General features: G+C 35.3%; 1 long non-coding RNA gene across 1 annotated transcript; it reads right to left on the bottom strand.

Moving 5' to 3' along the window:
* Positions 1 to 371: 371 nt before the first annotated feature.
* On the bottom strand, positions 372 to 24,443 carry LOC136042624 (uncharacterized). Its single transcript, XR_010621365.1, has 2 exons — positions 24,311 to 24,443; positions 372 to 741 (listed from the first exon to the last, which is right to left on the bottom strand). It is a non-coding gene; the product is annotated as an uncharacterized LOC136042624 (long non-coding RNA).
* Positions 24,444 to 26,190: the final 1,747 nt, after the last annotated feature.

Genomic DNA, 26,190 nt, shown 5'->3' with positions numbered 1-26,190 from the left:
TTTTTTTTATTATATTCAATTTTTTATATTCAATTTTTCAGCTGAATTCTATGTCAGCCAGACTTTGAGGATGCAAAAAAAAAACAGCAGTAAAGAAATTATTGCTCCAAACTGTAAATCAATTAATTTTTTTACATACTGGAGTAATACTTCTGTACTTTAGGATACAATAGAAACCCTCTTAATTATTGTAAGTATTACAGCCATCAACGACAATCAATTTGCCTTGACAAGAAACTCTTGAGAATAAATGTTTTACATAAAATTTGCTTAGATCTGTTATTATATTAATAGGTCTACCAGTTACATGAAGAATTAATTAAATTAATAGATCAATGAAGTTAATAGATCTACCAAATAACAAGTTAACATAAACCCGTTTCTTATATTTTCAAAAATTTAAACACACATAGAATACGTAACACTTTTAATCTTTTTAACCATATAGTACTTTAATCACAATTTAACCAAATCTATCATATATGTGAATATTCTAAAGCTTAGTAAATATCATTGACCAGATTCTCATAAATTATATCTTATCAAATATTGTGTTACAGGGATAATTTTCTTCCCAGTCGCATGCCTGAATATTTGGGTTATAAACAAGGTCTTCTGGACATTGCATCTTCTCTGCGTAGTGTCCGCCAATGCACAAATAGAAGCTATGACAGTCATATGGGTTTGCATAAATGCCATCTTCTATGCATAACATATTAGGACCAGTTCTCATATGGCCATCTGAAATGGGGAGATTATATGAAACAGAAATAAAATGATTTGTTCCAAGTCGTTTAAGGTAATAAATAAACAGTTCGTTGTAAAAAATCGAAAGTGATGAGTGACTAGGACTAACAGTATCCAAAATTTTGGACAAAGGGGAATTTTAATAGCAATACATAAAGAAAAGGAATCTGATTTTAATGGTAATTTGAAATATATTTAATTCAACAAGTTTAAATCTACACATCAGAAGCTACAAATCTGAGACAATTTTCCAAATTTTCACAAAAAGAAAAACACCCTATAGGGAGCGTTTTGACATTGTCCATCATGAGTCAACCCAAAGACTTGTCTCGTCTCCTTTGCACCCCATCTACCCTTGACTACCCATGACTATTAACCTTAGTTTTGCCCTAAAAATGGATGGAAGGAATGTAGACCATCTATGAAAAAGTGAAATGACATCATTTTTATACCATTCTGAAAAATGCTTAAGCGAGCTCTGCCTCTCACTTAGACTATCTAACATGGCTTTTTCTCCAATTAGCCGTGGCATGATGGCAACCTGATTTGAAGTCAAAATTAAACGGACTTGGTCTCTGGCCTTCCGCATCGACCTCGCTGGTCGAGGATGTTAATGAAAGTTGCGCAATTAACGCCAACACATCAGAGAGCATCTGTTATTAAGATTATATGCTCTCATCCACAAAAATAGAAAATTCGATTGTCTTTTCGAGAGGGAATATAATTTATGCGTTTATAATGGTTATTGTTGTATGTCATAAAGACAATTTTTACCTCAAGCGGGATTTTTTTATTTTTCATAACATCAACCAAGCAAAGAAAGAAAATCACCGTAATAACCATGACCAGTGACAAAATCAATCAAAGTAGATTGACAGTTAAATATATATTGACATCTTTTCCTGAAAGTCTGAGCAATTTATGAGTTACTAGCTGTTGGGGTGGCGCTTCGCGCCACCCCAACACCTAGTTGGTGGGGCGCTTCGCGCCCCCCCAATCCCCCCCGCGCGCGTAAGTCGTTACGCGCCATATTAGTTACGCGCCATATTAGTTACGCGCCATTGTAGTTGTGTCCCTGTGTCCCACCTGTGAATATAGATAGATTTATATATGTGTTTCAAACTACGTAAAAATTGCGAATATACAACATTCTTGGCTTTCCAATTGTCTGTCCATATACAAAGCCGTATGTACTAATAATGACGTCATATGCAAACGCTCTTTTTACAAACAAACAAACATGCATACACACAACTCGTTTTTATATAGATAGATAGATAGATAGATACAATACAAATTAACTACGTAAAAACAAATTAACTACAAATATACAACAGTCTTTGCTGTCCCATTGTCTGTGCGTATAAATAGATTGTCAGGTTTACCGACCCTCAAAGATGCAACATACAATTGTACATTGGTAAAGCAATCTGTATTAAGATCTATACCGCATTTTTCTAGTGATTGCCCTTGAGCTTTGTTGATGGTGGTTGCAAATGCTAATCGAATTGGGAATTGCAATCTTTTAAATTGAAAAAGCAGATCCGTTGGAATCATGGGAATGCGAGGAATAAGAACAGCCTCACCCTCATAAGGCCCTGTCAAGATTGTGGCATCTATTAGGTTTTCCATTGTTTTTTTTTTTACGGCAAGTCGCGTGCCATTGCAAAGCTTTGGTGGGTTGATATTTCTTAGAAGTATTATTGGTACGCCTATTTTTAGTTGTAGCAGGTGTGGCGGACACCCTGAAGGATCAATGGAATTTAAAAATTCAGATGGATAATTAACCGCTTCATTTGGTTCCGAAATACAAATTAACTGCGTAAAACTTGCGAATATACAACATTTTTCGCTTTCCAATTCTCGCTGCATATAAATAGATTGTCAGGTTTACCGACCCTCGAACATGCAACGTACAATTGTCCATGGGAAAAACAATCAGTATTAAGATCAATACCACATTTTTCTAATGATTGACCTTGAGCTTCGTTAATGGTGATTGCAAATGCTAATCGAATTGGGAATTGAAATCTTTTAAATTGAAAAGGCAGATCTGTTGGAATCATGGGAATGCGAGGAATAAGAACAGCCTCACCCTCAAAAGGCCCTGTCAGGATTGTGGCCTCTATTAGGTTTTCCATTGTTTTTTTTTACGGCAAGTCGAGTGCCATTGCAAAGCTTTGGTGGGCTTATATTTCTTAAAAGTATTATTGGTACGCCTATTTTTAGTTGTAGCACGTGTGGTGGAAACCCTGAAAGATCTATGGAATTTAAAAATTCAGATGGATAATTAACCGCTTCATTTGGTTCCAAAACTGTGTCGACTGACTTGTAAAGGACTGCCTGGTCTTGAATCTTGGTCAAAACAATATTGTTGATTTCGTGGACGTCTATATTTTTGGGTGCGAGAATCGCTCTTTCACTTAGCCATTTATTATTTTTATAATTTTTTAGAATATTCGGAAATACTTTTTCAATCAATTCATTTTTGGACGTCACTAAATTACAGAAATCAGCAGGTAGTTGTATACGTCCTGAAATTGAGTCTACTGGGAGCTTTCCGTTTCCCATTGCCAGCAATTGATCTGAAAATGTTTGACCAGAGTCATCGTTTTGCAATCGGACACGCATATTTGTAGTTAATTTTAATGTTTTTACGTGTGCCCATAAATTAGAATTTTTCAGGCAAGCATTCATTTCGTCTGCAGGAGTTGATCTAGGTATTATAGGTAATGTTTGCCTGAAATCTCCCGCAAGCAATATTAAGGTGCTGCCAAAGGGTTTCGACTTCCCTCGCAAATCTTTCAAGCATTGATCCAGAGCCTCGAGCGATTTTTTGTGTGCCATTGTGCACTCATCCCAAATAATAAGTTTGCATTGCTGCAATACTTTACCCATCCCAGATGATTTGGAAATATTGCACGTGGGAGTTTCTGTAGAATGCAAGTTCAGAGGCATTTTCAAAGCGGAATGAGCAGTTCTTCCACCAGGCAGCAATGTTGCGGCTATTCCGGGCGACGCAATTGCCAACGCTATATCATTTTTAGATCGAATTGATGCCAGAATCAGTTTTATCACAAACGTTTTACCAGTACCTCCTGGCGCATCCAAAAAGAAAATTTCTCCAACGTTGTTATCGACACAATGCATTATCGTATCATAAATGTCTTTTTGTTCCGACGTTAACTTGGAAATGTTATTTTGTACATACGACAATAGATCACTCGTACTGTAACTTTGTTCACGATCCAATTCTACACATGTCGAAACAGCAGCGATACGGTTAGGTGAAGGCATTCCCAAATCCTGAAGAGGTTTGTTTGCCATACTTATGCACAAATCTTCTATAACAACTAAAGTGTAGTTATAAATTTCTGATGTAAAATCAAAAGTCATGTCTGACGTCTCTAACTGTTTTCGATGAAGTATATCTTCGGACATTTTTGACTTATATTTTTCCCATAAATCTGTAGGAGCTGATGGAGAGCAAGTTGTTAAAATGATGCCAAACAATGCACGAATTTGACTTGGGGTTGACGTTTCGCACGCGTCATTGATGCAGTTATCCCAGTGTTGGTCATTCTCCAATAAATTCAGAGCTTGGCATGCACTACGGTAAGTGTCATGTATAGTACCATTTACAGTCCTCAAATACTCAAAGGATGTCGGACCGGGTACATTCACCAAAAGCAGGCGTAGAAAGAAGCATTCATGTTGATTGGGGTGAACGGTGTAGAGTCTTCCTATCGTGGTATCTTTGAAGATGGTAGGTTGGCCGTCGACTGACTTACCCTGTTTTCGACGTTCAAATACTTTATTTTTAGTATTCCACGTGTAATACGAAGGCACTTCAGTATACAGCAGTTTTTATGCAAAAGAATCATTTTTGCAAAGCGAAAAAAAAGCTGTTAATGTTGTATCCGGTGGATTCAGGACTCTTTGATGCACGTTGGTTTCCGTGAAATAAACACGTTGACCATTCTGTAAATGTACCGCTAAGTGAACAACAGCTGGACTACGTTCATGTATCGGAAATGAAAGAATTCGCCAAACAGCTTCATTACTGCTTATGTATCTTCCAGCCTGATATTCTACGATTTCATCGAAATCTTTGATTTCGGACTGCAAGCCAAAAACTGCCATGTCACTGCCTTTGTTGACGTATTTACATATGTATTTGATTGCCTTTACGGAGTTACAGTATTCAACGTTTATTTGTGCATTAAATGTTTTTGATAATAATGGGGAATATGGAACAACCCACTGGTTATCTACTTCGATGGTGGTACCGTTACGCTTCTTTATTATTGCTGTTTTACCGCCATCTTCAGTAGATCTTCTTCTATATTGTGGGTAACCATCATTGCCAGTAATTGTTTTGGGTACTAAAAGTCGAGGATATTGCTTTGTGCACCTTCCTTTGGCCATGCATGGTGAATTTTCGTTCAGTGCACCGCAAGGTCCATGTATCATATTTTTTACAATAATATCATGTAACCCCTTATCGACATTTTTATCAGGTATTTCAGCGGAAATCACATCATCAATTTCGTTTGAAGTAATTTTTTTATGTAGCCAGATTAGTATATGTGCGTGTGGCAAACCTCGTTTTTTCCATTCCACTGAGTACATCCAGCATCGCACTGACCCAAACACTTCATGTTTTACAAGGTAGTTTATCAGTGATTTCAACTTTTGCCGGAAGACACGTGCCGCAATGTCATGCCTAAGAACCGCCGATTGTCCTTGAAGTAAAAGCTGCAGTATCTCGTCCCAAGATTGATTACATGTAAATGTAATAAATAAATCTGGACGACCATAGAGACGAACATACGCAATAGCATCTTGAGCATATTCATGCATATGACGGGGACTGCCAGCATATGACGAAGGTAAAATTGTTAATCTTCCAACGTTTGTGGTATTACCGTCATTTATAACTGCATCTCGCAAATGAATGTATTGTTCAGAGCGGAGCTTGGTCTGATTCAGGCGGATATATAGCAAACGTTCTGATTCAATTTTAGCATACATATCCACGACAAATTGGTGAAACAATTCACGGCATTTTAAAATATAATTTTCTTCATCCTGCCGAATCATTAGTCTATAGGAATAATAATGCATTGCACTGCATTTCTTATTCATTTCTTTGTTAGTGGCTGGATTCATCAATTTAATATTAAAGTGATAGCCGTCGGCTCCATCCCAAAAAATGATAGGATATTGTAGGGCATCGTAGCATCGATGAGTTTCAGCAATTTTTAACAACTGAGCGTTTCGCTTATGTAGAATAATATCTCGAGGTAAAAACTGATCACCGACCATAACGATTGCCACTTCGTCGATAGTCGGAGCATTGTATCTACGCACATGTTGGCCAGGAGGCGTTTTGTCAGCGGAAATAACAATTTTATGAGTATCAGTAGGCATCAAATCGATGGCTGTTTTGAACAGATGCACTAAATTATTATTTTCGTGGAAAAGATGTTGCAATTGGGAAACGATTGTCCTTTCAACGTTGGGAGAAATTTCGCAACGTGCATTCAATTCAGAATTTCTATCACTGATGAAGTACAATTGTAAAAATTTATGATTCTCGCCTGAGAATGGTAGAAGGGACCCTGCTTTATGATAAATTTGCCCTTTTACTTTGAAAGTAGACATAAATTGATCTGGATTTTCGATTTGGGCTCCAAACGACGTCATTTGGAAACATGAGTTGTATTGTCTGATTTTTGACAAAAAAAGCTTAGATTCTGACGTAGTTCCAGTAAGGAAAGTCTTCAATGGCTCTGGTGGTGCAGCCAATAGAGGAAGTTTAACTTTTCCTGAGGCGCAACACATTCCCATTGTTTCACCATTGAATTTCAAGGCCTTGCAATAGGGACAAATTTTAGACATTGTCCCGATTTGAACGCATCTACTCAAGCTATAATCATCGACTGGGTTGTACCTGAATGCCAGGCGATAATGCTCTGATTCCTCGGCACGCTTTCTTTTCTTACTTTCTCTATCAGCAGCAAGCCTGTTTCCCTGCTGGTCTTTTGATTCCTCGGCAAGCCTTCTTTTTTCACTTTCTCTTTTAGCAGCAAGTCTGCTTCTGCGTTGCTCTGGTAGTTCCTCGGCATGCTTTCTGTTCTTTCTTTCTCTATCAGCAGCAAGCCTGTTTCCCTGCTGGTCTTTTGATTCCTCGGCACGCCTTCTTTTTTCACTTTCTCTTTTAGCAGCAAGTCTGCTTCTGCGTTGCTCTGGTAGTTCCTCGGCATGCTTTCTGTTCTTTCTTTCTCTATCAGCCTCAAGCCTGTTTCCCTGCTGGTCTTTTGATTCCTCGGCACGCCTTCTTTTTTCACTTTCTCTTTTAGCAGCAAGTCTGCTTCTGCGTTGCTCTGGTAGTTCCTCGGCATGCTTTCTGTTCTTTCTTTCTCTATCAGCCTCAAGCCTGTTTCCCTGCTGGTCTTTTGATTCCTCGGCACGCCTTCTTTTTTCACTTTCTCTTTTAGCAGCAAGTCTGCTTTCGCGTTGCTCTGGTAGTTCCTCGGCACGCTTTCTTTTCTGACTTTCTCTATCAGCAGCAAGTTTTTTGGCATAGACTCTTTGAGCATCTTCATCAGTCATTGTAAACTTAAACATTAATAGAATTCTACGCGAACATATGTCTTATATAACTTGAATGACGTCACCTTCAAAGCAAAAATGATGGCAACTAATTTCATGACGTCAGCCGAAACATGACGTCACCTGATCCACAGATCCACAGATCCACAGATCCACAGACAACTTATTTTTATATATATAGATTAACGTTACAAATGTGAGAATGCGCAAATGACGTTTTTTGTCTTTATATGGCACAGCGACTCCCGTTTATGCTATTTAGTATGTTGTATATTTCACCCCAGGGGTGATTGTATCGACCCAGTGGTACTAGAATGTTGTAAGAGAGCTCAAGAGAGCTAGAATGTTGCAAGAGAACTTAAAATTTCAAGCGCCCTTTTAAGTGATCGAAAAATTGGAGGTTATCTAGGCCCCCTCCCACACTCTTTTTTCCTCAGGTCATCGGATCAAAATTTTTAGATAGCCATTTTGTTTAACATAGTCGAAAAATCTAACAATTGCTTCTGTCGGGACGACTTAATCCCCTACAGTCCCTGGAGGAGGGGTTTTAAGTTACAAAAATTTGACTACTGTTTATGTATAGTAATGTTTACTGGGAAGTGTACTGACGTTTTCAGGATGAGTTTTTCACGTCATGGGAAGGGGGATCGGGGGGAAGGGATTATATGGGAGCATGTTTCCATGGATGAATTTATCATGTGCGAAGAGAATTTCCAAGAAGGATTTTTTAGCATTATTTAAGTAAGAAAATTCTAGGATTTTCTAGTATTATTTGAAAAAATGAGAAAATAAATGAAAAAAAAGTTTTTTCAGCTGGAAGTACGGAGTAGCATTAAAACTTATAACAAACAGAAATTATTACGTATGCAAGGGGGTTTCTCTCCTCCACAATACCTCTATCTTTACGCTAAAGTATTTTTAGTAATTTCAACTATTTATTCTACGGCCTTTGTGATTCAGGGGTTATTCTTAAAAAATCGGGACAAAATTCAAGCTTTAGTGTAAAGAGCAAGGTATTGACGAGGGGGTGAACTCCCTCATATACGCATTAAAAATATACAAATATAGAAGTTCCTTACGTAAGTTAATTTATAAGTTACATATATTTAATACTAATAAAAACGTTCGTATAAAAAGTAAAAAGTTCTAGTTGCATTTTTAAGTAACCAAAACTTGGAGGGCAACTAAGCCTCCTCCCCCCTCATTTTCTATAAAAAACGTCCAATCAAAACTATGAGGAAGTCATTTAGACTAAGACATTAATATGCGAATTTCGTTTTGATTATTCATATGTGGTGAGCCAAAATCAAAACATGCACTAATAAAAGAACATTCAGAAATTCAGTAAAAACACAAATTTTCTTAACTGCAAGTAAGGAGCAACACTAAAACTTGAAACGAACAGAAATTTATTCCGTATATGAAAGGGGTTGTCTCTCCCTCAACGCTTCCCGCTTTAAGCTAAGGTTTTCTATTGTTTTAAAAAGTAGAGTTGTGAGAAAGAGTCAAACTTTAGCTTAAAGAGCGGGGTGCTGAGGCAGTTAAAGCTCTTTAACGGAGTTAAAGAGCTTTAGCTTAAAGAGCGAGGTGCACCAACACCTAGTTGGTGGGGGTGCTTCGTCCCCATAGCCCCCCCCCGCACGTAAGTCGTTACGCGCCATATTAGTTATGCGCCATTGTAATTGTGTCCCTGTGTCCCACCTGTGAATATAAATAGATATATATATATATATTTTCAACTACGTAAAACTTGCGAATATACAACATTCTTGGCTGTCCCATTGTCTGTGCATATAAATAGATTGTCAGGTTTACCGACTCTTGAACATGCAACATATAATTGTCCATGGGAAAAACAATCTGTATTCAGATCTATACCTCATTATTCTAATGATTGCCCTTGAGCTTTGTTGATGGTGATTGCTAATCGAACATTCCCGGTGTCCCCGTCGTCATTTATATATCCCCCTGTGCCCCCCAACGTCCCCGTTGTAGTTGTTTCCCTGTGTCCCGGTTGTCATTTGTGTCCCGGTGTCCCAGTCTGTAATTTCTCTTTGAGTGTCGCGGTCGTCATTTATATTCCCTGTGTCCCGGTGTCCCGGTCGTCATTTTTGTCCCGGTCTTCATTTGTGTTCAGGTGTCCCGGTCTGTAAATTCTCTTTGAGTGTCCTGGTCGTCATTTATATTCCCTATGTCCCGGTCCTCATTTGTGTCCCGGTACTTTGTTGATGGTGATTGCTAATAGAACATTCCTTGTGTCCCGGTCGCTATCTATTTGAGTGTCCCGGTCGTCATTTATATTCCCTACTAGCTGTTGGGGTGGCAGTTAGCGCCACGCCAACCCCTAGTTAGTGGGGGCGCTTCGCAACCACCCCCACCCCAAGCCTCCCCGTGCGCGTAAGTCTTTACGCGCCATTGTAGTTGTGTCCCTGTGTCCCACCTGTGAATATAGAAAGATGTATATATATATATATATATATATATATATATATATATATATATATATATATATATATATATATATATATATATATATATATATATATATATATATATATATATATATATATATATATATATATATATATATATATATATATATATATATATATATATATATATATATATATATATATATGTTTTTAACTACGTAAAACTTGCGAATATACAACATTCTTCGATGTCCCATTGTCTGTGCATATAAATGATTGTCAGGTTTACCGACTCTTGAACATGCAACATCAAATTGTCCATGGGAAAAACAATCCGTATTCAGATCTATACATGATTATTCTAATGATTGCCCTTGAGCTTTGTTGATGGTGATTGCTAATCGAAAATTCCCTGTGTCCCCGTCGTCATTTATATATCCTCTGTGCCTCCGACATCCCCCTTGTAGTTGTGTCCCTGTGTCCCGGTCGTCATTTATATTCCCAGTATCCCGTTCGTCATTTGTGTCCCTGTGTCCCAGTCTGTAATTTCTCTTTGAGCGTCCCATTCGTCATTCATATTCCCTATGTCCCGGTCGTCATTTGTGTCCCGGTCTGTAATTTATCTTTGAGTGTCCCAGTCTGTAATTTCTCTTTGAGTGTCCCGGTTGTGATTTATATTCCCTGTGTCCCGGTTTTTAGTTCTCTTTTTCTCCTTTATTTTTCAGTTCTTTCCTTTTTTTAGTTATTTTTCTTTTTCAGTTTTTAGTTTTTTTAGTTTCTTTTTATTAGTTTTATTTTTTGTAGTTTTTACCTTTTTTAGTTTTTTAGCTTTTTTAGTTTTTTTAGTATTTTCTTTTTAGTTTTTTTTTGTAGTTTTAACCTTTTTTAGTTTTTTTCTTCTTTTGTATTTTACCTTTTTTAGTTTTTTTCTTCTTTTGTATTAATGCTAAAGCCAAGGTTCGAACCTGGAACCTCTCGGACCCGTAACATAACGCTTTACCAACTCAGCTACTTCGGCTTGAATAGATACGTTAGTTGACAAACATGACGTCAGTCGACACACAAACATGACGTCAGTAGACAGACACACAGACAGACAACTTATTTTTATATATATAGATATAGATAAGTTGTTTGTGTACTGACATCATGTTCGTCGACTGTTGACTGACGTCCAGTTTTTCGACTGACGTCATTATAAGGATTGAGCATTATGCAGTCATGAAGTTGTTTGTCGACTGACATCATGTTTGTCGACTGACGAAATTACAGACCGACTACCTTTTTTAGTTTTTTTTCTTCTTTTGTATTAATGCTAAACCCAAGGTTCGAACCTGGAACCTCTCAGACCTGGAACATAACGCTTTACCAACTCAGCTACTTCGGATTGAATAGATACGTTAGTTGAGAAACATGACGTCAGTCGACACACAAACATGACGTCAGTAGACAGACACACAGACAAACAACTTATCTATCTATATATATAAAAATAAGTTGTCTGTGTGTGGATCTGTGGATCAGGTGACGTCACACTAAATTATTTCACACTAATACAAAAGAAGAAAAAACTAAAAAAGGTAAAAACTACAAAAAAAAACTAAAAAGAAAAAAAAACTAAAAAAGCTAAAAAACTAAAAAAAACTAAAAAAAGGTAAAAATCTAATAACTAAAAAAAAAACTGAAAAAAATAAAAAAAGGCAAAAACTACAAAAAAAATAAAAACTAATAAAAAAACTAAAAAAGCTACAAAACTAAAAAAACTAAAAAAAACTAAAAAAAGGTAAAAAACTAAAAAAAACTAAAAACTAAAAAAGAAAAAAACTAAAAAAAAGGAAAAAACTGAAAAATAAAAGAGAAAAAGAAAACTTAAAAAATATGAATAAATATATATAAAAATAAGTTGTTTGTGGGTTATGTCTGTCTGTCTGTCTGTCGAGTGACGTCGTGTTTGTCCGCATATGACGTCTGAATTATTTCACACTAATACAAAAGAAGAAAAAAAACTAAAAAAGGTAAAAACTACAAAAAAAACTAAAAAGAAAAAAAACTAAAAAAGCTAAAAAACTAAAAAAAACTAAAAAAAGGTAAAAAACTAAAAACTAAAAAAAAATGAAAAAACCAAAAAAAGGCAAAAACTAAAAAAAAAACTAAAAACTAATAAAAAAACTAAAAAAGCTAAAAAACTAAAAAAAAACTAAAAAAACTAAAAAAAGGTAAAAAACAAAAAAAAAACTAAAAACTAAAAAAGAAAAAACTAAAAAAAAGGAAAAAACTGAAAAATAAGAGAAAAAGAAAACTAAAAAAATATTAATAAATATAAAAAATATAAATATAAATATAATATAAATTAGCAATCAACAAAGCACCGAGACACAAATGACGACCGGGACACAGGGAGTATAAATGACGACCAGGACATAAGTAAAAAAAAAAACTAAAAAAACTAAAAAAATGGTAAAAACTACAAAAAAACTAAAAACTAATAAAAAAAATAAAAAATCTAAAAATCTAAATAAACTAAAAAAGAAAAAAAAGAAAAAAGGAAAAAAATAAAGGAGAAAAACAAAACTAAAAAACGAATGTATATACAGACCGGGACACCGGGATACAAATGACGACCGGGACACAGGGAATATAAATGACGACCGGGACACAGGGACACAACTACAATGGGGACGCCGGGGGGCACAGGGGGATATAAATGACGACCGGGACACCGGGACACAAGGAATATAAATGACGCCCGGGACACTCAAAGAGAAATCACAGACTGGAACACCGGGACACAAATGACGACCGGGACACAGGGAATATAAATGACGACCGGGACACAGGGACATAACTACAAAGGGGACGCCGGGGTGCACAGGGGGATATATAAATGACGATGGCGACTCAGGGAATGGTCGATTAGCAATCACCATCAACAAAGCTCAAGGGCAATCATTAGAATCATGAGGTATAGATCTGAATACGGATTGTTTTCCCATGGACCATTATATGTTGCATGTTCAAGAGTCGGTAAACCTGAAAATCTATTTATATGCACAGACAATGGGACAGCAAAGAATGTTGTATATTCGCAAGTTTTACGTAGTTAAAAACATATATATATATATATATATATATATATATATATATATATATATATATATATATATATATATATATATATATATATATATATATATATATATATATATATATATATATATATATATATATATATATATATATATATATATATATATATATATATCTATATTCACAGGTGGGACATAGGGACACAACTACAATGGCGCGTAACGACTTACGCGCGCGGGGGGGCTTGGGAGGGGGGGTTATGCGAAGCGCCCCCACCAACTAGGTGTTGGGGTGGCGCGAAGCGCCACCCCAACAGCTAGTTTTTATATATATAGATAAGTTGTTTGTGTACTGACATCACGTTCGTCGACTATTGACTGACGTCATGTTTGTCGACTGACGTCATTATAAGGATTGAGCATTATGCAGTCATGAAGTTGTTTGTCGACTGACATCATGTTTGTCGACTGACGAAATTACAGACCTAACCTAACCTGCAGTGAAATATTAACACTCCAATATGGATTAAAATTCGAAAAATTTTTAATACCAGAACAATTGTTTTAAGTTTATTTACAATTTCCTTTAAAATTAAAGAGAGGTCAGTAGCAGCAATGCGGGTGGGATATTTAGCTGCTCCAGCAATAAACCGTGGTTTAGGGGGATTTTTATGAAATTTTACAGTCCAATATAGGAAAGGGAACTTTTTATCATTGTCATTTATTTTAATATTAAAATTTTTAAAAAGTATTTCTTCAGTCTTTTCAATTAAATTCTCATCCTCTAAATTTATCTTTTCGTAAACATTAGTTGTGCATAACTCCCTTTTTAAGATATCACAATACAGCTTCTGACAAATTATGGCAAAATTATTATTAGCTTTATCCACTGGCACAATTACAAATTCATTCTGTAGATTAGCAATTGCTTGTTTGATCTTCGCATTATAAAATAATGATTTAGTGTTACTATTTTTTAAGTTAGAATATATTTTATTTTTTATTCTACTAATAATTAAATTCTTCCAACTTTGAAAACTCTCTTTATTTTTATTCTCTTTCTTACACCACTTATTAATAAATAAATCAAAATCATTTTCCAAGCCATCAAGAACACTCGATGGTTTCAGACGATGAGAAAGACAGAAATTAGCCCCTTTATTCATTATAATTTGAAGATCATCTTGCTTTATTATTGACAAGTCCCCTGTTATAACATGTTTGTAAGTAGGATTTACAAATGGCTCAAGTTGCTTACAATTACAAACCGGTTTCCAATTTATATCACTATCTAATCTTTTAAGTATTAAATTATAATTAAAAAGAATTTGCCCAATAGTTTTTGAAAATTTATAAGTTAAAACTGGACTATCATTATAATTCAAATTACTAGGAAGGGCCTGTTTTACATGCCGCTGATTTAAAATTTCTGGTAAATTAATATCTTCAATCTGCTTACAAGTAAAATTAATAGGTAAATATAATCTGTTATCCTTACTACTAATCTTATCAAGCTTTTTCTTTTTTGAAATAAATTTCGTTTTAGTTAGAATGCAAATTGTATCACATATTACTTTAAAATTATATTCAAGAGCTGTATTATTCTTAACAATCCAGAAAAGTTTGATTAAATTCCTCTTGGATAAATTATTTAGACATTTTATTACAGAAATCATACCCCTAGATTCAAGTAGCTGGCATAGATCTATAGAAAGCATATGTAAATCTAATTCATTTTTTCTATTATTTTTCCTATGACCTCTCGATCGTTTTTTACGCTTAGTAGGACAAGTAAAAGAAGGATGGTCCATAAAACCTGAGACATGTCACCATATTTTGCTACACGATCATTTAGCCCAAAAGGATAAGCTGTACCAAGAGTATGGATCCAGAAATCCTCCTGTTTACGTAGTCTATTATTCTTCTCTTCTTTATTTAAATTTTCTAACTCTAAATTTTCTAAAATTGTGACAGTTATGATATGGAACATTTACCATTATTACGATGTTGAACTAGATAGTTATTAGTTTTTTCATTATTAACTGTTTTCTTGTGTCCAGAAAATCTTTTATATATATTATTAATTGCTACCATGCTACCCCGTGCTACAATGCTACATCAAGCCCATGCTACCTTTTTTAAAGCCATTCTGAAGGCTTCTTAGCCCCATCCCTTGCCTATAAATTATACCCTGTCATTCCTCTTTTGGAAATCTTAATCAAGAACCAGAATTTCCGTTTTATCGTTTTTAACCATTTCCTTTGTTTGGCTGGTACACACCCAATGAAGTAAAAAAAATAATCAGGAGTTTTTTAAAAACTCCTAATTGGATCAGACAGATCAAATGACAGGATTAACACAGTGCACGTAAAGTTGAACTTCTGGTGATTAGTATTCAGTCAAATCTGGCACATTTGAAAAAATACACGGTTATTCTGAAACATGTGGGAATGATAAAAAAAAATATTCAAAATATTTTTTTCCCTTGTTTGGCTGGTAGACACCCAACGAAGTCCAAAAAAATAATCTGAACCAATTTCCAACACAACGGCTTGAAAGAAAAAGATTATCAAAACAATTAAGTACAGTGAAAAAACTTCTGATTGGATCAGACATATCACATGACAGGATTAATACATTGCACATAGAGTTGAACTTTTGGCGATTAGTGTTCAGTCAAATCTGGCACGTTTTATAAAAATACAGGGTTATTCTGAAACATGTCGGAATGGTGGAAAAAACATTGAAAATAGAAAAATAAACTTTGGATTGGCTTTAAAACAGATAAAAGGTAATAAAGTAGTTCATTCTCTGATTCAATAAGTAAAAACCTTAGCAAAAAAACTCAAATTTAAAAGTAAGGAGCCAAGTGAGTCAGTTGCAGACTTTTTTTAATAAGAGAAATCAAGGCTCAGCGTTCTGAAAGAAAATAAGAGTATGAAAATGAAGTCTTGATTCACACTTTGATGACATGTCTCGCCCTCGGCACCTTTACAAGGAAACTGTCACAAGTTTTCAAGTTAAATTTCAGACGCGCTATGAAAATGTACGGCATCTATATCCTTTGGCTGGTTTTCACTCAAGCAAGCCGCGTGCTATGTAGTCAATTCAGATGGTCGGTAAAACTCCCGACAAACATATATTGTAAAATCACAGGCCTGCAGCAAGCCCGCTGATTCAGACGCATTCCATGCGGCTGCTCAAACTGCAGAATGAATGAATGAATGATTGAATGAACTTCATTATCAGTAAAAGTATAAAAAAAACACAAAGTACGGAGTATTATAAATAAACAAAAACAAAGATGATAAACAGCAAGAAAAAATTCTAACTAACAAAAGACAACATGGACTAATTAACCAGTATCAATATGGAAAAAAAGCTGCAGTGGGTCGGAAACGTTAATAAAGTAGATAGTCTTTTTTCATAAATCATCAATGGAAGACCAAACCCAAGAAGGCATATCTATTAAACCAAATAGAGCAATTATTTTTCTGTTTTGGTGCCATCTAGGAAGCCAGAGGAGGAATTTGCAATATCTGAAACGTTGAGTATGGCGACTTTTCTTACGAAACAAATGAGCCATGCCTGATAAAAACAAAAGCACAGGGGCGCAATAAGCGTTATAAATCATGCACAAACCGTTGCGGTTGTAACGGTTTTTGTTTGGAGATATTTTTTCGTAAGCGACGCGTAGGTTTTTCACGGCTTGATTCAATAGGGATGAAAAGGCAGTGGATAGTGTTGGACCGAGACACAGACCAAGCAAACTAACTAAAGAAGAGCACGGCAGAATTGCAGTCCCAGCAACGAATGGAGCGACCGCATAAGGGCTATTAAAACAAATAAACTCGCATTTAGACGCAATAACTGACAGTCCAATTTTAGATAGTTCATTGGTTAATATTGTAAAATTGGAAAGCAATCCACGGCGAGTCCGGGCAACAAGAAGAACGTCGTCTGCATATGCAACAGAAGACAAACCAATATTACCATAAGAAACAGAACTTTTAAGGGGACGCAGGCACAATGCAAGCACACATTTAAATATATTAGAAGACAATACGGCAGAAATTGCAATCCATCTATTTCTAGCAGCAGTTTTCACACCATGAAGTGGTAAAAACCATGAGACTTAGTCGAAAATGTTCTGAGAAAAAAGGAATAAAGCAAGAGCTAAGAGCTCATATGACACTAGTGATGAGGTCGGAAGAACCAAGTGCTCATATGGCATGAGCTCAAGCAAAATTATAAGAATCAAAAGATTAATTTAAAAGAAAAATCAGAGCCTTAATGCCGGTCGGCATTTAAAATAAGAGCTCTGAGACACAAGGTCCTTTTAAATATCAAAATTCATTAAGATCCGATCACCCACTCACACGTTAAAAATACCTCATTTTTCTAATTTTTCCTCTCCGTTCAGCCCCCCCCCAGATTGTTGAATCGGGTAAATCAACTTTATCAAGTCAATTTGTGCAGGTCCCTGACACACCCACCAATTTTCATTGTCTTAGCACGTCCAGAAGTACCGAGCTTGCCAAAGCACTGGAGCCCCCTAACTACCCCAAAGAGAGTGGATCCAGTCCGGTTTCGTCAATCACGTATCTACGACATTTGTTTATTCTACCCACCAGGTTTCATCCCGATCTCTCTACTCTAAGCTTTTTCCAAGGTTTCCGGTTTCCCCCTCCAACTCTCCCCCAATGTCACTAGAACTGGTCGGGGTTTAAAATAAGAGATCTGAGACATGAGTTCTTTCTTAATATCAAATTCAAAAATACCTTACGAACGGTCACCCGCTCGTAAGTTAAAAATACCTCAATTTTTATAATTTTTCCGAATCAACACCCCCTCCAACTCCCCCAAAGAGAGCGAATCCATTTTGGTTATGTCAATCACGTATCTATAACCTCTGCTTATTCTTCTCACCAAGTTTCATCCTGATCATTCCACATTAAGCGTTTTCCAAGATTTCCAGTCTCCCAACCCCCCAAATCCCCCCAATGACACTGGATCTGGTCGGGATTTAAAACATGAGATCTGAGTTACGAGGTCCTTCTAAATATGAAATTGCATCCGATCAAATTCAAGATCTGATCACTCCTTCGTAAGTTAAAAATACCTCATTTTTTCTAATTTTTCAGAATTAACCCTCCCCCCAACTCCCCAAAAGAGAGTGAATTCGTTCTGTTTATGTCAATCACGTATCTAGAACTTGTGCTTATTTTTCCCACTAGGTTTCATCCCGATCCCTCCACTCTAAGCATTTTCCCAGATTTTAGGTTTCCCCCTCCAATGTCACCTGATCCGGTCGGAATTTAAAATAAGAGCTCTGAGACATGATATCCTTCTAAATATCGAATTTAATTAAGATCTCTCCTAATTTTTCCAAATGAACCGTGCTCCCACTCCCCCCTAGATGGTCGAATCGGGGAAACAACTATTTCAAATTTAATCTGGTCTGGTCCCTGATACGCCTACCAAATTTCATCGTCCTAGCTTATCTGGAAGTGCCTAAACTAGCAAGACCGGGACTGAATGTCACTCGGTAGATACCAAGTGCCATACAAAGTAATTTTTCTCTGAGGATGGAATATTAGGTTGAAGGTTGGGTTCGGTATGACTTATTTTGGAAAAGGGTTATTTCCAGGCTTAGGGCAATCCATGAGTGGAAGTAGTTATAGGCCCTACTAAACTGAAGGAAAATTCGACTTTCTTATAACTTTAAACTCCCTCCCCCTCGCCCTATTTTAGGTAGGGCTTGTGATATCAGAGCTCGATATGAGCCCTGATCCTAGTCATCTTTGGCCTAGCTTTCATTTGGATCCATTGCTCCATTCGCAAGTTATACTAAATTAAACCAAAAGCTTGACTTTTTTTCAGCACTTAAAACCCACTCCCCCTCATTCTATTGGAGCTAGGGTTTTCATCTAAAAACTTGATGTTTGTCACGGTCTTAGGCACCTTTGGTTCAATCTTCACTGAGATCCATCAAACTCTCGCAAGTTACACTGAATTAAATGAAAAACTCAACTTTTCTTAGCACTTATATCCCCCCTCCCCCTAATTAAGCTAGGGTCTTCATCTCCAAAAATTATGTGCGTTATGGTTTTGGCATCTTTGGCTTGACATCATTGAGATCCATTAATTCATTTGCAAGTTAAACTGAGTCAAACAAAAAACAACTTTTTTAGCCCTTAAAGCCCCATCCCCCTCGCCATAGTTAAGCTTGGGTCTCCATCCCAGAACTCAATGTATATCATGCTCTTAGGCATCTTTATTCAATTTTCATCGAAATTCATCTCTCCATTTGCAAGTTACAGTGAATTAAATGAAAAACTCGAAATTTTTTAACACTTAAAGCCCCATCACCCTAATTAAGCTCAATTTCAATCCAAATAGTTCAATTTTAATACAGATCTGACTGGCGGTTCTCCCGCTATTCTCGATTCCACAGACGGGCGGACAGACAGACAGATCTCAAAAACCTATCTTGATGGACATTTTCCACTATCCAAACAGGTGATGATGCCTGGATGATGATATGCTATTGTTTTCCTTTTTTTGGATCCAATGAGCCAACATGGCTACATAAGACGTTGCAAAATCCGTCCGTCCGTCTGTCTGTGTAATCACGTATAGGGGTAGAACCGCTGGTTGGATTTGGAGAAAATTTTGATGGCCAGATTTGCTGCCAAGGATCATGAGACACGTCAAGTTGAAAGATGAAGACCCTAGCTCAAATAAAACAGGGGGGAGAGGGCTTTACCTGCTAACAACAGTTTTCCGTTTAATTCAGAGAAACTTGCGACTGGAGTGATGGATCTGAATCCATCCAAAGAGGTCTAAGACCATGACATATATCAAGTTTTGAGATCAAGACCCTAGCTCAAATTTAACAAGGGGGAGTGGGTTTTAATTCCTGAAAATCTAAGTTTTCTGTTAATTTAGCATAACTTGCAAATGCAGTAACGGATTCGAATGAAAACTAGACCAAAGATGCCTAAGATCAGGGCTCATATCAAGTTCTGGAATCACAAACCCTATCTCAAATACGGCGAAGGGGAGAGGGTTTCAAGTCTTAAGAAAGTTGAGTTTTCCTTTAATTTAGTAGGGCCTATAACTTATGAATGGAGTGACAAATCTGAAGTCAGATTCGTCTGAATACCTGAATTTGCATGAGTTACATGAGTTTGCTCTAAATCTAAAGTTGATGTTTTCTTGTACATTGTCAAAGCACACACACACAAGATTTTCGTGTCAAAGGTAAAGTATTTGAAATACAAGTACATTAAAAGTATCTTAAGTAATAAGTATTTCGTAATCTTACTTAAGTATCAAGTAATAAGTACATCCTAGAGTTTTTACTTAAGTACAAGTACAAGTAATGGAAAATTTTACTTAAGTAGTACTTCAAGTAAAAATACTTAAAGTAAGTGACAGCACTGCTTTCAATAGGTAACATTAAACTTGGTGAATATCATGTTTGGAATCAGCAAAAAAAACAAGTTCTTCTGAGGTATTAATTGTTATCAAAATTACTTTTTTTAGAGTTTTACTTACTATTGGGCTTTACTTTCAGGTCGCTCTTTACTTACAGACCGTTACCACAAACAGTTTGAAAACTGGATTATGCTTACGCAACTAAATTCTCTCGTTCGCGGATTTATCTCACGAGAGAAATTCGCCCTAGCTAATCTACCGACATTCTTTTTTTTTCTCTAATGGTTTTAATAGCTTTAGTCCCTTGCTACCATGCAGTTGAACTTAATTGCCTGAAAAATTGTGCTAATCCTCAACCGAATTTTTGTGTTACCAATCTATAATGTCACCAATCAATTTGGAAGCATTGATGTTTTCAAATTAGCAGCAACCAATAAAAAACACATATGACATATTTGCCGAACGTTTGAAACTCCAAGCAACAACAACCGGTGATAGGCTTATGGGAGAGGTAGGCCTAAAACAGGGATAAGTATAATATGAAAAACAATCTAAAAATAAACAAAAAAGCTATAATTTTCAAACAGAATTAAAAAGAGACATTAAACCTAGAAACGAATATATATATAATGCCGTATTAAAAAAATATAAGGCTCCAGGTACTGATTGTATGGTAAATGAGTTTCTTAAATGTATAGGCTCTGAGGTTAGAAATAAGTTACTGAAGATTATGAATATGCTTTTCGGAAAAGGGGAAGTACCTAACAATTTTAGAAAAATCTTAATTAAACCACTGTATAAGAAAGGTGATAAGAGTGAGTGTGGTAATTATTAAGGCATTAGTCTGGAATCTGGAGGTAGCAGGCTATTTAGTAATACAATAATTTTTAGACTGAGAAATAGCTTAGCCTTATCCCAAGTCTCCACAAGATTGTGAGAAAAAAGAGGATGGCTGCCGCGCACCATACAACTTCCAGGCTGAAGGGGAAAAACCAGAGATGATCTCTACTGTAAGGACTGTCTCGTTCTTCAAATTTTTTTAGAAGCTACATAAATTTTCAACCAGTAAACTATGTGATTCTCCGTTTTATGCCACCGAACGAATCTTTGACTAAAACGCTGTCACATTAAACTTGAAAAATTTAATGACGAGACCAAGGTTTTTAAAAATTTGTAAAATTAACATTTAAAAAGTCAGATCCCCATTGTTTGTTTGGTTTTAACCACATTGCTCCCTCTTATACATATTTACATATTATAAACAAATGAGACCTGACAAAGATTAGGAAATGGACGTTTTTTAGAAAAAAAAGGAAAAACTCGGTCAATATTTAAAAAGTATATTGTCTTACTATCAGTGACATGGCCACCCCCCATGCCTCTCAGCTGTTCCAACCGGAACTCAACCTGATCTTTCCTAAAAGCTTATCATAAAAGAATAAATGTAGTTTACTGCTATGTTTTATTTACCTGATGTTTTCAAAATTTTAAATAAACATTTTATTGTAGAGGATAGCTGCCCCTGACCATTGTTCATTCTGGCTGAATGGCCAAGAACTAGAGATAAACTCTAATGCAGGGACTGCATAGCCTAGTGCCATATTACTAACCTTTTGTGAACCCAAATAAATTGTCTCCCAATAAGTAGTGATTCTGCTTTTTATGCCACTGAACAAATTTTGACCAAAAATTTTTTTTACCTTAACCTCATCTTTCTTAAATAGTTATCATAATGAAATAAATTTTGTTTTATAAAAAAGATTTGTACCTGTTGCATTTCAAAAACTGAAAATAAATATTTTACGCTTTTCAATTTTACAGCAAATTCAAGTATGTGCAGTTAAAAAATTAAGGCACTTCAAACCAATGTGATGGCGATCACGCGTTTGAGAATGTTCCATTTTTGCTTCAAATCATGTATTAAATTGACCGTAAACAGCGGAAGAGGAGAGTAAGCAATGCCTGTTTTAAGTTTCAACATAGCCTTATAAAGTAAAAAAAAAAAACAATAAAAAACTTATTTCCTATTTTGTTTAAAAAGAGAATGCAAAACCATGCGATTAATTAGTGTGAAAAATTGGGCGCAGACAACTGAAACTTGCCGTTGGCAAAATGTCAACAAATATATTTGAAAATAACTTGGGATTTCATTCTTACTGATAGTAAATCGCATTTTCTTAAAAATTATCTTTGAATATTTGTTGCGCTAAGGAATTGACAACTTTGGTTTTCTGTTGAATTTCATGAGGAGCCCTCAATTTGTTCAAACAAAATTAATCCTTACGCGCATCTGACCAGCCTTTCTACTAAGTGTTTTGGGGCTGGTTTCTTAAGCTTTATTTCCAAAGCAGCCAGGGGCAGCCGAGCAATTAGGCATACAAACGCATAATTTAAAGAAGGATTCTATAGGTAACGGTTTATTTATTATTATTTTTTAAGGAATGGGTTGATAATATATGGGTATTTTTTTCTTTTTGTGTTTTATTTACAGTTAATCATTTGTTAATAACCGATGTAAGTACCTACTCTGATGCAGATTTTTTGTAGCGTTTTTGGGTGGCGATTAGTAATTCAATTGATGCTATTTTGTTTGTAATAGATTTAATTGAAATGTCTCTATGAGTAGTAAGTCTGGATATCACAAATGGTTTTTTGATTGACTCTTGAATAACATTGACTTAAAAACATGGGCTGAAGCTCAAGCACTCTGGGCCAGGCTGAGGGAGGATAGTTTATTCTATTTTAGTTAGTCTAGCTGTAATTCCACTAAGATTAACTTGCTTCTGCGAAAAAAAAAGTATACACAAAGCAAACTCATTTTTAATAGGGAAGTTTTTTGAACTGACACACCTCCTGCGACGGTCCACTGCTACGCATCATATTTTCCCTAAAGATTTCACTTTATAATATAAAGAAACTTTAAAAAGGAAGTTGTGACAAATGAGCCCTTCTAAAACTTCCCTTGATTCTTTTTTCTGAATGATGAATCTAAGAAAAAGAAAATAATAGAGCCAAAGAGACATGCTTTTTTTTTACATCTATCCTACCGCGAAACTATATTCAAACTGCTTCCATCTATTGTAAAAGATTTGTATCCTAGAATTACAGAATATATGAGATAGTAAAATAAAATAAAGGAAATAGACGAAGTATGTAGGATTCAGTTTTGGATTAGTCAAGCCAAAAACAATAATTTTCAAGATACATCCTTGAATATTGATATATCCCGCAAATTTCCACAATTGTATAGTCTAAGATCAATAAAAAGAAAAATTGAAGCGCTATAATAATAAAAAAATATAAAAAAATAAAATTAAAAAATATAATAAATAAAAAAATAAAAAATAAAATATAATAAATAAAATAAATAAAAAAATATAATAAAAAAAATATAATAAAAAAAATATAAAAAGAAAAAGCATTATAATATTCTGGTAGAATTTGAGAGCATGGTTAGGGAAAAACTCGAATTTACCAATTACCCATGGATTGATGGCAACTTGATTTTAATGTATGAAATATCTTAACTAGTGCAGGAATTAAATAAGCTTAACAAGTTAAACTTGCGGTTTAGCTTGTTAAAATTGAATATTAAGAAACATGTTGCACTTCTTCTAAGCTATAATATTGTTTACTTAGAACTCTTCAACTTTCAAAATAAAGCAAGTCCTCCATAAAATGAATGAAAAATACTTATGGTAATAGTTGCCAAAGAAATGACATTTAAAGATATATGCATTATTCAAATGATAATATGAAATAAAACCACACTGGCTCTGCTTTTGACGTTTAAAGAGAAATTAGTCAACAAATAAAGAGACAAAGAAGCTGCCCTTTCCCACAAAGCCAGGAAAAACGAAGTATCTAATTGGCTGGTTTCTTTTGCCTTCTTGCCAGTAAAACACCAATTGGAAACATGATATAACCCAAAAAGAACTTATATGGAACATTAAAAGTAGCTGTTTTTTAAATAGCTGCACTTACCGCTTGGTCGCGTGGCAAAAAAACAAATCAGGAATACAGCTATAGAAAAGACTTTATATGCTTTCATTCTAATAGGATGGATGACCGACTGATTAATTGCAATAAAATGTCTCCTAAGTACATTAAAGCTTATCATACTAAAGGATAATTGATGTCGTCAATGATCTAATACCTTGATAGCTAGATAAACTTATATTTGAAGTAAACAGTAAGGATCAGGTAAAAAATAAACATCATATATTATTGAAAATTCCTATTTTCTTTAAATTCTTTTTAAATAGACACAATAGTTTTGAATTAAAGGAATGTATGAAACGACAAGGCTAAGTTTGAAGTTTGTAGTGGAATTTGTACAATGGCTGAACTGTTTGATGCACGAACCATAACCCTTTGATCAAATTAAATAAAAAAAACTAGATTTCTTAACTGAAAGTTAGGAGCAACATTAAAACTTAAAACGAACAGAAGTTACTCCGTACATGTAATGGGTTGTCCCCTCCTCAACGCCTCGCTCTTTACGCTAAAGTTTTTAATTGTTTTAAAAAGTATAACTGTGGCAAAGAGTCAAAATTTAGCGTAAAGAACGAGGGATTGCGGAGGGGACAGCCTATTTCACATACGGAGTAATTTCTGTTCGTTTTAAGTTTTAATGTTGCTCCTAACTTTCAGTTAAAAAAGTTAGTTTTTTTTATTTAATTTCTTTATGTTTTTGAATTAATGCATTTTTGATTTTGGCTCTACGCACATAAATTATTAAAATGAAATTTGCATATTAATTGGTTTTTTTTTTGGCTAAATGGCTTTCTCTTAGTTTTGATCAGACGATTTTGAGAAATAAGGGGCGAGGAAGGAGGCCTAGTTGCCCTCCAATTTTTCTGTTACTTAAAAAGGTAACTAGAACTTTTAATTTTTAACGAACCTTTTTATTAGTAAAAAATATACGTAACTTGAGAATTAACTTAACGTAACAAACTTTTATATTCTTATTTTTTTTTATGTATATGAGGGGGTTTGTCCCCTCGTTAATACCTCGCTCTTTACACTAAATCTTAAGTTTTGTCCCAATTCTTTAAGAATGGCCCCTGAATCAGGAACGCCGTAGGTAAATAGTTGAAACTATCAAAAATACTTTAACATAAAGAGCGAAGTATTTATCTCCTCCAAAATAACTCGCTATTTATGCTAAAGTATTTTTAGAACCCCTCATATGCGTAATAATCTCTGTTCGTTTTAAAATTTAATGCTACTCCTTACTTTCAATTGAAAAACATTTTCATGTTTATTTTTTCATTGTTTTTTTTTAAAGTAATGCTAAAAAATCCCGCTCCCTTTTCATTGAATTTCTCTTCCCCCGTGACAGATTCCTCCAAGCAAAGATCCTCCCACATAGCCCCGTGCCCTCAACCCCACCCTCAAACCAAAAAAGTCCCCTCTGAAAACGTCTGTACACTTCCCAGTAACCATTACTGTATGTAAACACTGGTCAAAGTTTGTAACTTGCATCCCCTCCCCCAGGAACTGTGGGGGAGTAAGGCATCCCCAAAGACATAGTTATTATGATTTTCGACTATGCGGAACAAAATGGCTATCTCAAAATTTTGATCCGTTGACTATGGGAAAAAATGAGCGTGGGAGGGGACCTAGGAACCTTTCATTTCTTTTGGTCACTGAAAAAGGTCACTAGAACTTTTCTTTTCCGTTAGAATGAGAACCATAGGGTTCTCTGATACGTTGAATGCGACGGTGTGGTTTTCGTTAAGATTCTATGACTTTTTGGGGGTGTTTCCCCCTATTTTCCAAAATAAGGTAAATTTTCTCAGGCTCGTAACTTTTGATGACAAAGACTAAGCTTGATGAGACTTATATATTTAAGTCCCGTT

Source organism: Artemia franciscana, unplaced genomic scaffold, assembly GCF_032884065.1.
Source record: "Artemia franciscana unplaced genomic scaffold, ASM3288406v1 Scaffold_1617, whole genome shotgun sequence".
NCBI classification, from domain to species: domain Eukaryota; kingdom Metazoa; phylum Arthropoda; class Branchiopoda; order Anostraca; family Artemiidae; genus Artemia; species Artemia franciscana.
The sequence above is the reverse complement of the archived record's forward strand: the minus strand, read 5'-3'. Positions and strand labels throughout refer to the sequence as shown.